Source organism: Rattus rattus, chromosome 11 (genome assembly GCF_011064425.1).
Source record: "Rattus rattus isolate New Zealand chromosome 11, Rrattus_CSIRO_v1, whole genome shotgun sequence".
Classification (NCBI taxonomy): domain Eukaryota; kingdom Metazoa; phylum Chordata; class Mammalia; order Rodentia; family Muridae; genus Rattus; species Rattus rattus.
Window position 1 is genome coordinate 57,918,972 of NC_046164.1, and position 12,793 is coordinate 57,931,764.

At 40.6% G+C, this 12,793-nt stretch overlaps 1 protein-coding gene across 4 annotated transcripts in view; it reads right to left on the bottom strand.

Moving 5' to 3' along the window:
* Positions 1 to 12,793, bottom strand: part of Slit2 (slit guidance ligand 2) — a 327,841-nt gene that overhangs the window by 253,070 nt on the left and 61,978 nt on the right. The gene's annotated exons all lie outside the window — the stretch shown is intronic.

Sequence of the window (12,793 nt, forward strand, 5' to 3'; positions counted from 1 at the left end):
TCTCTCAAGTTCAGTGATCATTATCCACAACTATCTGTAACTGCAGTCCTAGAGGATCTCACACGCTTCTGGACTTGGAGGGCACCTGCATTCACACGTGTACAAACCCACACATATAAACATATCTAAAATTGAATCCTGAAGCAAAGATTTTGGTAAATAACAAGTGCAAATCTTGGCATGTATTATTTTTAAATTATTTATCATTTTAAATTTCATCCTTTAAACATTACAAAACAGTTCTACTTATTTTCCAGTGAAGTGAAAGAAACCAATTTTAATATTAAAGCTTTTAAGCAAGTGCTTGTCTGTGAATAATTAACCTGGGAATTACAAATACTGTTTACTGATTCATTAAAAAGAAGCAAGGAAAACACACAGTCGATGTTAATTCGAGTCTCACAGGCGGGAAAGAAGAGCAACAAAGCCTCATTTAGTCATCTTGTGTAAATAATTTCTCTTAGTATTTTTGTTTATTTATTTATAGGATTTCCCCAGCCTAGCTATGAATATTATATGACCAAACTCATTTATAGTGGATTATGAGGTTTCATTTTCTAACCAAAGCAAATTAGCTTCCTAGAAAATAAACAAGCAGTTAGCAAGAGAAAGGCATCCTTCCCAATTAGCCAGCCCTCTGCTGGTCCATGTTTAATGTCATAATGCAATACAATAATCTGGCACACGTTGCTGCTAGCAGTGAGCTTCATTAGAGAAGTCGGGGAAGGCTGGAGCACTGCATGCTCTCAGCCTCTACTTGATAATTAAAGCCATATGCCTCAATCGATCTGGAATGAATATGAATAATGGTGGGAGAGACAAAGAGACTCGCTGAGAAACCTGTTGTTTGGGATGCTGTGATATCCAGCCCTCTTCCAAGTCAGGTTTCACTTATTTTTAAAATGAAGTTAGCATGGTACTGGAACAACTGCTGTGTTATCTCTTAATAAAACGTCTGCTTAGGCAAACATAACCGATGTTCTATGCTGTAGACATTGGGTCCAGAACATAGGGCCCAATATTGTTTAACAAGAATTCCTTCACTGCACACAACATGGAATTCTATAAACTAGGGAGAATAATAAAAGGTCAAATAAACACCATTTTGGAAATCATTGTCAAAACTTCCAATTAAAGAAAGAACCAGACCTCTTTTCAATACGTAATGGAAGAAAAAAGAAATCTTCCTTCAGAATACATTTGACATGGCACACAAATAAGGGGAAATTAATTACATTAAAAACTGAGTTCAGAATTCCAAGAGGACTTATGGTAAGACTCACTTAGAGTTCACTATGTACCACTTAGCAATGGGGCTTAGACTTCAGTTAGGTTTTGAAACACAAGAATGAGTAAGAATGGTTGAGGGCAGAGCAAAACAAATAAACGAACGAACAAAACCAAAACTACATGTGATGGAATCCTAAAGAATAGAGGATAAAATTCCAAATTAGAGCAGTAGGGCAGACAGTCTGCTGTCTGGAGCAAGAGCATCCATTATAGATTGAGCACAATGTGTCAAATATTAGGACTTGAGACAGGATTTAGGGGGCATTAACTATACTTCAAGAGATCAACTTAATAAACTTAGCTTAAGTCAGACATATTTGGGCAGACAGAGAAATGATCTAATTAGAAAGAAAAACAACCAAACAAGAAATGCCAGTCAGAAGGCTGTGTGACAGTCAAAACTATCTAAGCATATTTTAGACATGCCGCTAATAACTTTTCTCGTAAATTGAATCCGCCCTAAAATGGAAATAGCCTTACAACGATAAATGTCAGAATAAGCAGTTTATTTTTAATGCTATTTATTCTGCAACCACTTGCTAAACAGATTTCTAAAGGGCACAGATATGGGGAAACTGGGAAAAGAGCATTTAGTAGTAAGTGAGAGTAAACCAGCATAAACCAGGAACACGTGAGCTCAAATGGAACACTGGATTTCTAGACACCGAAGCAAGGTGAGTTAAGACAGTTTGTGGTCATCCCTTTCCTTAATTTTTTCAGGAAGCAAAAGTTGACAAGAAAAACTATAGGAAGGTAAGAGTATGGTCATGAGTTCAAGCTTGTAACCCAAAAGCATGTTTGTAGACATTTAGAGAGTTGATAATAGAACAAGAAGGAATGAATCCTTCATAGTAAAATTCCAAAATTCAAATTTCAGTTGGGGCTGGTTTCTAAAAGGAAACCTTTGGTAAACTCAGTGATAAACATCTTAATGGGGAGACCGACAGCTTCAAACCTGCCTTGTCACTCTGCCCCACCGTCGTGGTCTCAAGTACAAATGGGAAAGAATGAATGGGTTCATGGTACCTTGATGACATTTACTGAGGCACAAATACTGCACTTTTCTTCTCTTTATTTTTTCTTTCTAGCTTCCTTCTCCATCCCCTTCTCCTCTCCCTTTCTCTCCCGTCTCTGTGGCTTTTGCAGCTCTATCCCACCTTCTCCAGTGTCCTGTAGTAAGTTTGTGCTTCCTGGCTTCACCAGTTATAGATGATCTCATCAAAGATCAGCCTTCCCACAAGTTACCTGTTCATTAGAACATCAGTGAGAGACACTTCTTTAGGTTAGGCTGATCCCTTAGAAAGTAAGATAAATTGGATAGCAGTGTGAAAGTCATATTTTACTACCTTCTCTGTTTTCCACATCCTCATTGGTAAGATCAGGGTAGGGAGACAGTAGTGAAAAAAGGGAGCCCAAAGGTGAGAAAATGAAGGAAGGAGCTTAGAAGAGAGAAAAGTTAAAAACTGAGCATCTGCGCTTTGGATGAGGGATGTCCCCAAAGGCATGCTGGGAGTATCGGAACCTTTAAGAGCCAGGATTCACCTAAAAGGCATTAGTCTGTTGAGTGTCTGACCCTAAAGCACTTCTTGGCCTCATTTTCCCTCTCTTCTGTGCCCAAAGGCCAGTAGTTTCCATCCACCAGAGGGTGGGGAAAGAGAAGCAAATAGGAGGAAGAGAAGTTGACAGAGATGCGAAGACTGCCTGGTGGAAATCCCTTTGGCTTTTATACTGCTGATTCCATTCCATTTGCAGAAACCATTAGGCCCTGCAACTGTTGCCCTTTAGTTGCGTGGTTCTGGGATTTTTAAGGACCTTTAAAATGAAGAGTTCATAATCACTTCTCCTATTTTAAGAGCCCATACAAGGCATCAAGGGATTGAACCTAAGTGAAAAATAACAGACTCACACTCAGTTCCAGCTCATCAACACAGACGTAATACTCAGGCTGCAGGGAAGCAGCCTAGGCTGGAAACATCCAGCCAAGATAGAGACCCTGGAAATTCTACTCCAGGGACCCTAAGTGTTTTGTGATAGGATGGTCAGTCTGCTCTCTTTGGGCTGTGATGAGGAACTAACCTTGTAGTAAAAGTTCCAGTTCTCTCCCCTTATGGTTTTCATCGGTGTCTCCTGTCTCTGCAACCGTTATCAATCTCATTAGGATTTCACCTCTATGAGTGTTTAATGCCTTTTCCTAGCCACATTTGAGTTGACATTAATCAGAGGCTCTCCACTATGCCTTCAGGATCATATTATACATTTCAGAGTTACAAATATTTGGGGAAAACATTAAATGACTCAATAGGAACAAATTGATCCTATCATTGTAAGAACTATACAGTACAAGGCATGCGGGAAGAATTAAAGAGGGAGCGTCCACAGCAGATGGTCATATCACAGTTCTTCAAGTGGCACTCAGCCTAACTCAGCCTAAAAATGTTCTATTTTTCAAATGATGAGCTTAGACTCTCCCCCAGCAGATGACATCTGAAGCTAACAGAGCAATGTGACATATGCCTGCTTCTACATCCCATTAAGAGCAGGATTCATTTTGCTGAACTCTCGTATCAGGTCTGTTCTAACTTGGATCCTGAATCTCAGGGGGAAACATCGCAAAGATTGATACTAAGGTATATTTGCATTAATATGAATACCCTTAACTTTCCTGTCCAGGGGCTGGGCTGCCCTTCCCCCAGAAGTGCTTCCCTATACAATGCAGACATTTTCATCTCCCCCACCCCACTTTTTCCTTCTTCCTGAGCTCGTGCTTTCTTCTCCTCAGCCTCCCCTCTGTCTCCCTTCCCGTGATAAATTCCCAGGCATCCTTTCTTGGGGCACCAGAGAGCAGATTCCTAATAAACCTGCATTCAAATGTATTTTATTCTGTCTTGAACTGGCTTAAATTTACTGGTGGAGAAATAACTTATCAGTACATCTTTGGAGATGCACGGTTAGAGGACATTTCTGATTGCAATATCTCTTTTTGCGTGCGTGCGTGCGTGCGTGCGTGCGTGTGTGTGTGTGTGTTCCGTCCTTGTTTATTGCTATCGTTCTTCAAACACTAATTGAAGAGCTGGTGAGGTAGATGGCTCACTGGGTACAGGCACCTGCCCGCAAGCTTGATAACCTGGTTTTGACCACTGAAATCTACACAGTAGAGGAAGAGTACACACTCTCACAGTTGCTTTCTGACCTCCATATATGGACTGCCGTTAGTGCACACTCACACAGGAAATACAATGTAATAAAAACAAAACCCCATTTAACTCTGGTAGATTGGCTTCCTGAGACACAGCCTTTCTTTTTTTCTTTTACCTTTTCTTTTATTTGATTTTTCTTTATTTGCATTTCTTTTTTATTTTATTTTTTAAAAGTTTATATTTTATTGGATTTTTATTTACATTTTAAATGTTATCCCTTTCCTGGATTCCCCTCTAGAAACCTGCTTATCTTCCCCCTGCTTCTGTGAGGGTGCTTCTCCACTCCCCCACCCACTCCCTCCCATCTCCCTGCCCTGATATTTCCCTACACTGAGATATCCAGCCTTGACAGGACCAAGGGCCTCTCCTCTCATTGATGCCCACAAGGCCATCCTGTGCTACACATGCTGCTGGAGCCAGGAATCTCTCCATGTGTACTCTTTGCTTGGTGATTTAGTCCCTGGGAGCTCTGGGGGTCGGGGGGGGGGATGTCTGGTTGGTTGATATTGGTGATCTTCCTACGAGGTTGCAAACCCCTTCAGCTCCTTCAGTCCTTTCTCTAACTCCTCCATTGGGGACCCTGTGCTCAGTCCAATGGTTGACATTCACTTCTGTATTTGTCAGGCTCTGGCAGAGCCTCTCAGGAGACAGCTATATCAGGCTCCTCTCAGCATGCACTATCGTGTATTTGCAATATCGTGTAGATTTGGTGACTGTATATGGGATGGATCCCCAGGTGGGGCAGTCTCTGGATGGCCTTTCCTTCAGTCTCTGCTACACATGTTGTCTCCATATTTCTTCCTGTGAGTATGTTGTTCCCCCTTCTAAGAAGGACTGGAGCATCCATGCCTTGGTCTTCCTTCCCTTGAGCTTCTTAAAGGAGAAGATGCATTTTGATATCCAGGCATAATTACAAGATTCCCACTTTAATCTCTATGGTTTTCCCAGGCTCACACGAAGAGCACCACTTCTAAACAGGACACTTTCGGCACAGCTCATCTCCAAATAGAGACAGTAAGAGCACTCACATCACAGAGGCTTTATGAGACTCTGTCATGTTTTATTTTCATAAAGTACATTGCAAAGCGAAGCATCTTTAAAACAGTACTCAGTGAAGCAATACATAAGTGTAGACGACCCCTTTCCAAACATAGTGCCCTGAGATCTGCTGGTTAAAGACAGAAGCTATGCTGAAAAGGAGTAATAAGGAGAATAGACTGGTTAGTACCCTTAGTCTTTTTAAATATGTCATCAAAAACTATAAAGATGTCCTGTGCTGCATACTGTGAAGAGATTGAACAGGACATAAGCATTAACTCTCTTTTTGTAGCACTTATTTGGGCCATAAGAAAGAACATATAGTAGAAAAAGAGAATAGTACATAACAACTTTTACAGCAACAATTTCTCTCATGTAAAACTATATGATTTCATTTCACATGTGTTCAGGGAAAGGAGATTCTAATCTAGGTTATGTAGAAATAACTGAGCTTAAAAAATGGGAATGAGAAATGGGATAATATGGTAGGGAGGAAACCCTGTATTTACAAAGGGCTAATTTACCAAAAAGAAGTTTGAGAATACAGTGAAGTAGGAAATTGTGATTAGCCCAGTTAATGCCCACTGGTATTGCCGCTGTAAAGCATCGGTTCTCGGTTCCTGTTAGTGCTTACACAATCTGCATTGCAGGGCCTATTCCTGGAGTCTTACTTACAGGTATCAGATGGCACCTGAAGAGCGCACATTTAAAAATCTCTGACAATACCCATGCTGCCAAACAGTAAGGTCGCCATACTTTCAAAAGCATTAAGCTTAATAAAAATTGAAGCAAGAGATTAAAGATTAAATTAGCTCTCAAGAAGACTGATCTGGAAGATAATTTGAAGAGGAGAAAGTATACATGCACACAGAAATATACACATTTATATATTAAAAAATATACATATTTGTATGTATGTATACATAAATATATATGCTTATATACACATACAGGTGTGTATGTATATTTGAAAAGTACAAGCATACCACAGGGGCTGATGTATACTTGCACATATATGTACATACATGCATATACATATATATGTATGAACCCCCAATATGAGGTAGTAGCATCTGAAATAAGGTAGCAACATATGTGAACCAAATGAAAGCCACTTTGAGTTATCTCTCTTGCTTCCTGTACAGTGAATAGAAGCACTGAGCACGTCTAAGGTTTTCTCAGACAGAATTCCATAACCTATATGGTCTTAAAAGTCAGGGAATAATCGGCTCATGTTTAGTTCTCTTGCTTACGGGAACAGAATCTAGTCAGTGGGATTCATGGCTCCAATTTGATTATTTTCTTTTTCGTTTTTAGTTGTTCGAAACTAGAAATGATGTGGTATTTGAAGTGTTTTTTGCAGAGTCAGGATGGGGAGATGAGGTACAAATGTAGAGACACGGAGGGAAGTGACAGATAAGAGGGTGTGGTAAGAAAGCTGTTGTGTCAACAAGTGACTTCCAAGTGTCTCACTGCTTGGTGTCGGGGTCTCCTGGGTGAAAATAAGATCATTAAACAGCAACAAGAAATCCTAGAGAATTTACTGGTTTTTAGATGACTGAGTGGGGGGTTGGGGATTTAGCTCAGTGGTAGAGCACTTGCCTAGCAAGCACAAGGTCCTGGGTTCGGTCCCCAGCTCCAAAAAAAAAAAAAAAAAAAAAAAAAAAAAAAAAAGAAAAGAATTTAGATGACTGAGTGGTGTTGCCCCTCACCCCTGCCCCTGTAAGGGGGGTGGACTTGTCAAGCTCAGCCTGGGAGCTAAAAAGGCCTGATGCACAAGATGCCTCTTGACATGGGAGATGTAGAGTTTTACATCATGTATGTAAGTTTCAACGCAACCCCTGAAAAGGATGAGGACTGATAAAAACGCATGGAGAGATCCTCCCATTAAATGACAAAAATAAATAAATAGAAAAGAAGGAGGAGGAGGAGAACAAGGAAAGGGAGGGAGAGAGGGAGGGAGGGAGGGGGAGGGAGGGAGGGAGGGAGGGAGGAGGAGGAGAAATGAATCTATGAAGGAAAGATAAAGAGACCTACTGGGGCTAGAAAAGTCATGTTGTTGATAAGGCCATTGACTTCAGCAAGGGCAAGTGACCACAGAATTTGGAGAGAACAATCTAGGCCAACATGCGGGAAGAAGAACATTCAGTGAGCAAACGGAAGAGATGGGGATCAAGAGAACACCGAGCAAAAAGATGAAGAGCAAAAATAGAAACTAGAAATTCTAGGCATGCACAAGATTGGAAAAAGTAACAGACAACACAGCAAGAAAGATGTTGAATGGTCTACAGTCTGTGCTCTGACACGGGAGCTGAAGGGCAGGGTTAGATTAATAATACATTGAAGAAAACAGGAGAAACATTTTATGGAATTAGGTCAGATGTTCTCCAAAGTAGGGAATGAGACCATTTTAGAGAAGATAAATTGAAGCTTAAAATTAACAAGGATTGGAGGTTGGTTGTATTCGGAGGAATTTGAGACAAAAGGGGACGAGAAATACAGGTAGACTAAGAGTAAAGAATTAAATACCAGAATCAGGTATGTGGCGGGGGAGGGGTGAGACAGCAGAGAAGCTCATAAGGCAGGAGAATGAATAGACATATGCAGGGACAAAAATGCATCAGAGACTGAAGGACAGGCTATCTAGGGACCGGCCCAACTTAGGATCCATCCCATGGACAGGCAGCAAACCCTGACACTATTACTGATGCTACGTTGTGCTTGCAGACAGGAGCCTAGCATGGCTGTCCTCTGAGAGGCTCTACCAGCTGCTGATGAAGACAGATCAGATACGTCTAGCCAACCTTTGGACTGAATTTTGGAATCCCTATGAAAGAATTAGGGGAAGGGCTGAAGGTGCTGACGGTATTGGCAATCCCATAGGACGACCATCAGTGTCAACTAACCCGGAACCCTGGAGGCTCCCAGAGGCTGAACCACCAACCAGGCAGCACGCATAGGCTCATCTGAGACCTCTCTCTCTATGCAGCACAGGACTGCCTTGTCTGGGCCAGTGGGAGAGGATGCACCTAAGACTGTAGGGACTCGATGTGCCATGCCCCAGGGGTGGGCACCCTCTCAAAGAGGAAGGGGAGGGAGGATGGGTGAATAACTGGGACTGGGAGGGGGGGCAACATTTGGAATGTAAGTAAATAAAATAACTTTTTAAAAATTAGTCGATCCTGGGTTGAGAAAGTAGCTTAGAACTTGCCCAACTTGTGAGTCTCCAGCTCTGATGCCCTATTTGGAATGGCAAAACAGAAAAAAATGGGGTTTAATATTTCTTTTGTAAACATTTTGTGTATAATACTGACAAATCATAAAGATAACTACTTATCAAATTGATTTGCAATATCAGTATTTCGTATTATAAATCAGAATGAAACTATATATTCAAGGGAACTTTTATTATCCACGCTTGGCTATATCATTATAAAACAATCATTTATAATAACAGGAAGAATATTCATTGTAAAGTGATATCCAGAATACTTGAAATAGATCAGATAAATGGTTTTGGAAATTCTAACAGCTGAGTCTACAGATAGTTTTTTATTTTATATCTAAGGAGCTTGAGAGTACTTTAAATCAATCAGATAAATGCACACACAAATTCTAACAATGGCATCTACAGATTTTTATTTTACATCTAAGGAGCTTTAACTCAAAGAAATAAAGTAAGTAGACTAGATAGCAGATGATAAATGGTTGTAAACATTCTAACTTAAGTCCTGGACACTACACTGTGACATCTAGGATCCTCCTGACTGCTTACTGAGTGAGTGGCTACAGTCTTGCAAACACAATTGATGTGCACTGTGGGAGATCACACAATGGAGCCTAAGGAGCACAGCAGAGCCCTGAATACCTCAGAGAACAGAACATAGAAAATAGCCCCATACAGGGAACATGCATCCGTAGTCTAACTGATACATTTTCTATCTGTATCCATACATTTCCCCCTAACAGCACCCCACTTATAACAGAGTGGAGTGGGATTGTGTGTGTGTGTCTCTGTAACAGACCAATACGCCAACTAGAGTGCCTAGTGACTGCATCCTTAGAAACCCAGCCTGCAGTGTGAAAAGGTCCTTTGATCACTGGTGGGGATCCAGACAGCTCTAAGTTCTCTCACAGCCCCCCAGGATCCAGTGTGTCCTTCTGTCTGAGTCTTGCTGAGAGACAAGAAACATCTTCATTAGGAAAGAAAGATGTCTCCAGCCTGAACTGTTCAAAAATATTCACAGGAAGTTTTTATGGCTTTTGGGTATTTAATTTTTATTATTGCTATTATTAGTATTATTATTTTTTTTTTATTTGGTGTGAGTGTGTGTGTGTGTGTGTGTGTGTGTGTGTGTGTGTGTACTTACTGTACTAAAGCCAGCAGAACACTGCCCCCTCAGAGTGTAAAATCTGAATTGAGTTCTGAGAAAATAAAGGAATCCATTTCTATGTCCATTAAGGAATGTGTCAAGAAAATATCCTCACCTTGGTGACATTCTACTGAGTACAGTTAACTTTAAAAACACAAATAAATATAATCTCAAGCTTAGTCAAATCACATAATCATTAAATTTTTTCTAAGAATGATACATCGATCACATTCCAAATTTAATTTCCAATATTCTGCACTGACTCTACTTTCTCAAGCACAATCCTTGGAGAACATGAGCGGTGTATAGTTTAACAGGAACACGCCATCTTCACACTTGTCGCTGAAACCCTATCCAGGGCTAAATCACATCTGACGGCACCACAGTCCTACTACACCCGTGCGGTACATCATGGAACCAACTGGAAAACACAGGCGTATTTAAGAAAAATATTTAGATTTTGTCTAATTTAGATAGATAGCCCACTGGGCAAGGACTATGTCTAATTCTATGTTAGGTACAGCACATTGCAAAATGTTGGCACTCAATAAATGTAAAATAATAACAACACTCTTCCTCCCTTTAAAGTATATAATTACATCTACCCCCTACTGTGAGCCAAGCTTGGTGACAGATCTTTTGTTTATTAAATGCACAGCCCTAAAGGCATATAGTACTGCAGCTTCAGCGTGAATGGCAGTAAAGAGCTCTCTAGTTTAAGCAAAGCTTTCAATGTCTACAAATCCCCAGAGAACATCTTAACTGTCGACCAGGCACGCAACTTTACCAAATGCAGGAAACCTTTTGCTAAGTCCCCAAAGTAGAATCTAAACATGAAGTGGAAATGTGTTCTCAAAGTCAGTTTGGAAATATGTCATGGAATAAAAAACGACGCTAGGCTAATTTACCATTTCTCTCTCCTAAAGAGGAACTCCAAGCTGCCGTGCAAACCCCTGAGGGCTTTCTGCAGGAAGCATTCAATAGGTTCCCTTGCTTGTGTTCAAAGTGAGCTATTATCCCAGTAGCCTGAGGAGGAAAAAAAATTGACTCACGTACAGCTTTATTCGAGACATTTGCACTATAATGAACCGAGCAAAGCAACAGGTCAATTTAAAAATATCAGAAAAAAAGGGAAAAAAACAAAACAAAACTGGCAACCAACATTCAAAGAGAATTTTGGACTGGAGGAACTTTTGATTGGTCACATCGTTATTTTCTTCTAGTTCGCGTGTTTGTGTTTGAACACTTGCACGTGAACATTGGTTCCACAATCACCTATTCTGCTTCGGGTATTGATGAAGTTCAACATATGCCCAGCAATTCACCGCTGCTTAGAATAAGAAATGCAAATTCGGCTAAGTGTGCTCCAAGTTTAATGTGGAGCTCGGCCCCAGTTCCTTTGTAGTTTTCAAGGAGTATTATCATTAGCAGAGAAGGGTTAATGGCCGAGGCCTATGATTGTTTAAAAATTCACATTACCAAAGTGGATTACATTGCATCTACTGAGAGGATCAACAATGTAAGCTTACACTAAGCCGTTATTGCAGAAACAAAGCTTTCATTTTAAGCCCTTGGAAACAAGCAGAAAATGGACAAAAGGAAAACTTCTTCTGATGTTAGAACAAGGCAGGGACGACATGCTTGTCATTCAATCTCACAGCTTTAAAACTAGGATGTATACACAGAAAAGTGGACCATCTCCCCAAATGGTGCGTCATTAAATGAAAACACATCAGGATTTTGAAGAACATTTCGTCTTTATAGCTACAAATCTGCCAGAAATTCCTTATCTAAATATCTTTCTACTTCTGTGGAGAATACACCCCAACATGGGGATGTAGATTTTCTAAATCACTTTGCCATTTGTTCTTTTATTTTGCAACAAGACTGAAAGGATGATTTTTAGAAAATTCATCGGTGCAGCCAGAATCATAGTTTTACCCTTTACAGTAGTGACTCATTACCAACAATTCTGTTCTGTAACAGTGGAGTGCCAGCCCCTGGCAGCACAGGCACCATGCCTGGGCTGGAAACAGTTGATAAGTATTCATTTCCCATAACAAACTTAGAAGTGAATTATTGGTATCCCAATTTGCAGACATAGAAGTGGGTACTTACTGCATTTAGATAACTCTATTCACCCAGTATGTCAGGAAAGCAACGATTCAAATACAGGGCTAATAAAATCTGTAGCTCTGGCACCAGTAAGCACTAATTCCCACAGTGGCCTCACACATGCAGACATCCTTCCGTGTTCGTCGCACTTCTTTTAAAGAATCACTTGCATAATTTGTTATGCAAGAGGATCTCGCTGTAACTTTAACTGAAGGCTCAGTCCTTTAATTCTTGCTCAGAAATACCTGAAAGTAAGACCCTTCCAATAACATTACTAGCAAACTGCTCTCAGAAATGAAACATCTTTTCCTCTTTTGCTCACTAGATCAAAATATACTATGTCGCAATTAATGGTGTGTGATGGATATGTGGGAGGTGGGGACAGTGTTGGGGGAGTGGTTTCCTAGTGAACTCAAGGGGTCAATAAACACTGTTACTGGTCTAAAATGTCAAATTCTGACACCTTCAACACTTCAGAAGAGTTTCTAGACATGGTGTATGACACACACACACACCCATGTGTTCCATAGGTATCAAAAATCTGTATGCCCTCCTTTTGGCTCTAATTTTTGTATGTTTGTGGCAGGGTATCACTGTATAAACCAGGAGGAGATCTGCGTTCTTACCTATTGTGTAACTGGTGGTTCGTTCATTTATTACCTGGAGATCTAAAACCTACTCATAAGTAAAAGACCTCTGCGGAAGCCCCGATGTTCCCACAAAACGTAACAAGCAGTAAACGCTGGGAGAGCAGAGTGAATGGACGTATGCATTGCCCTC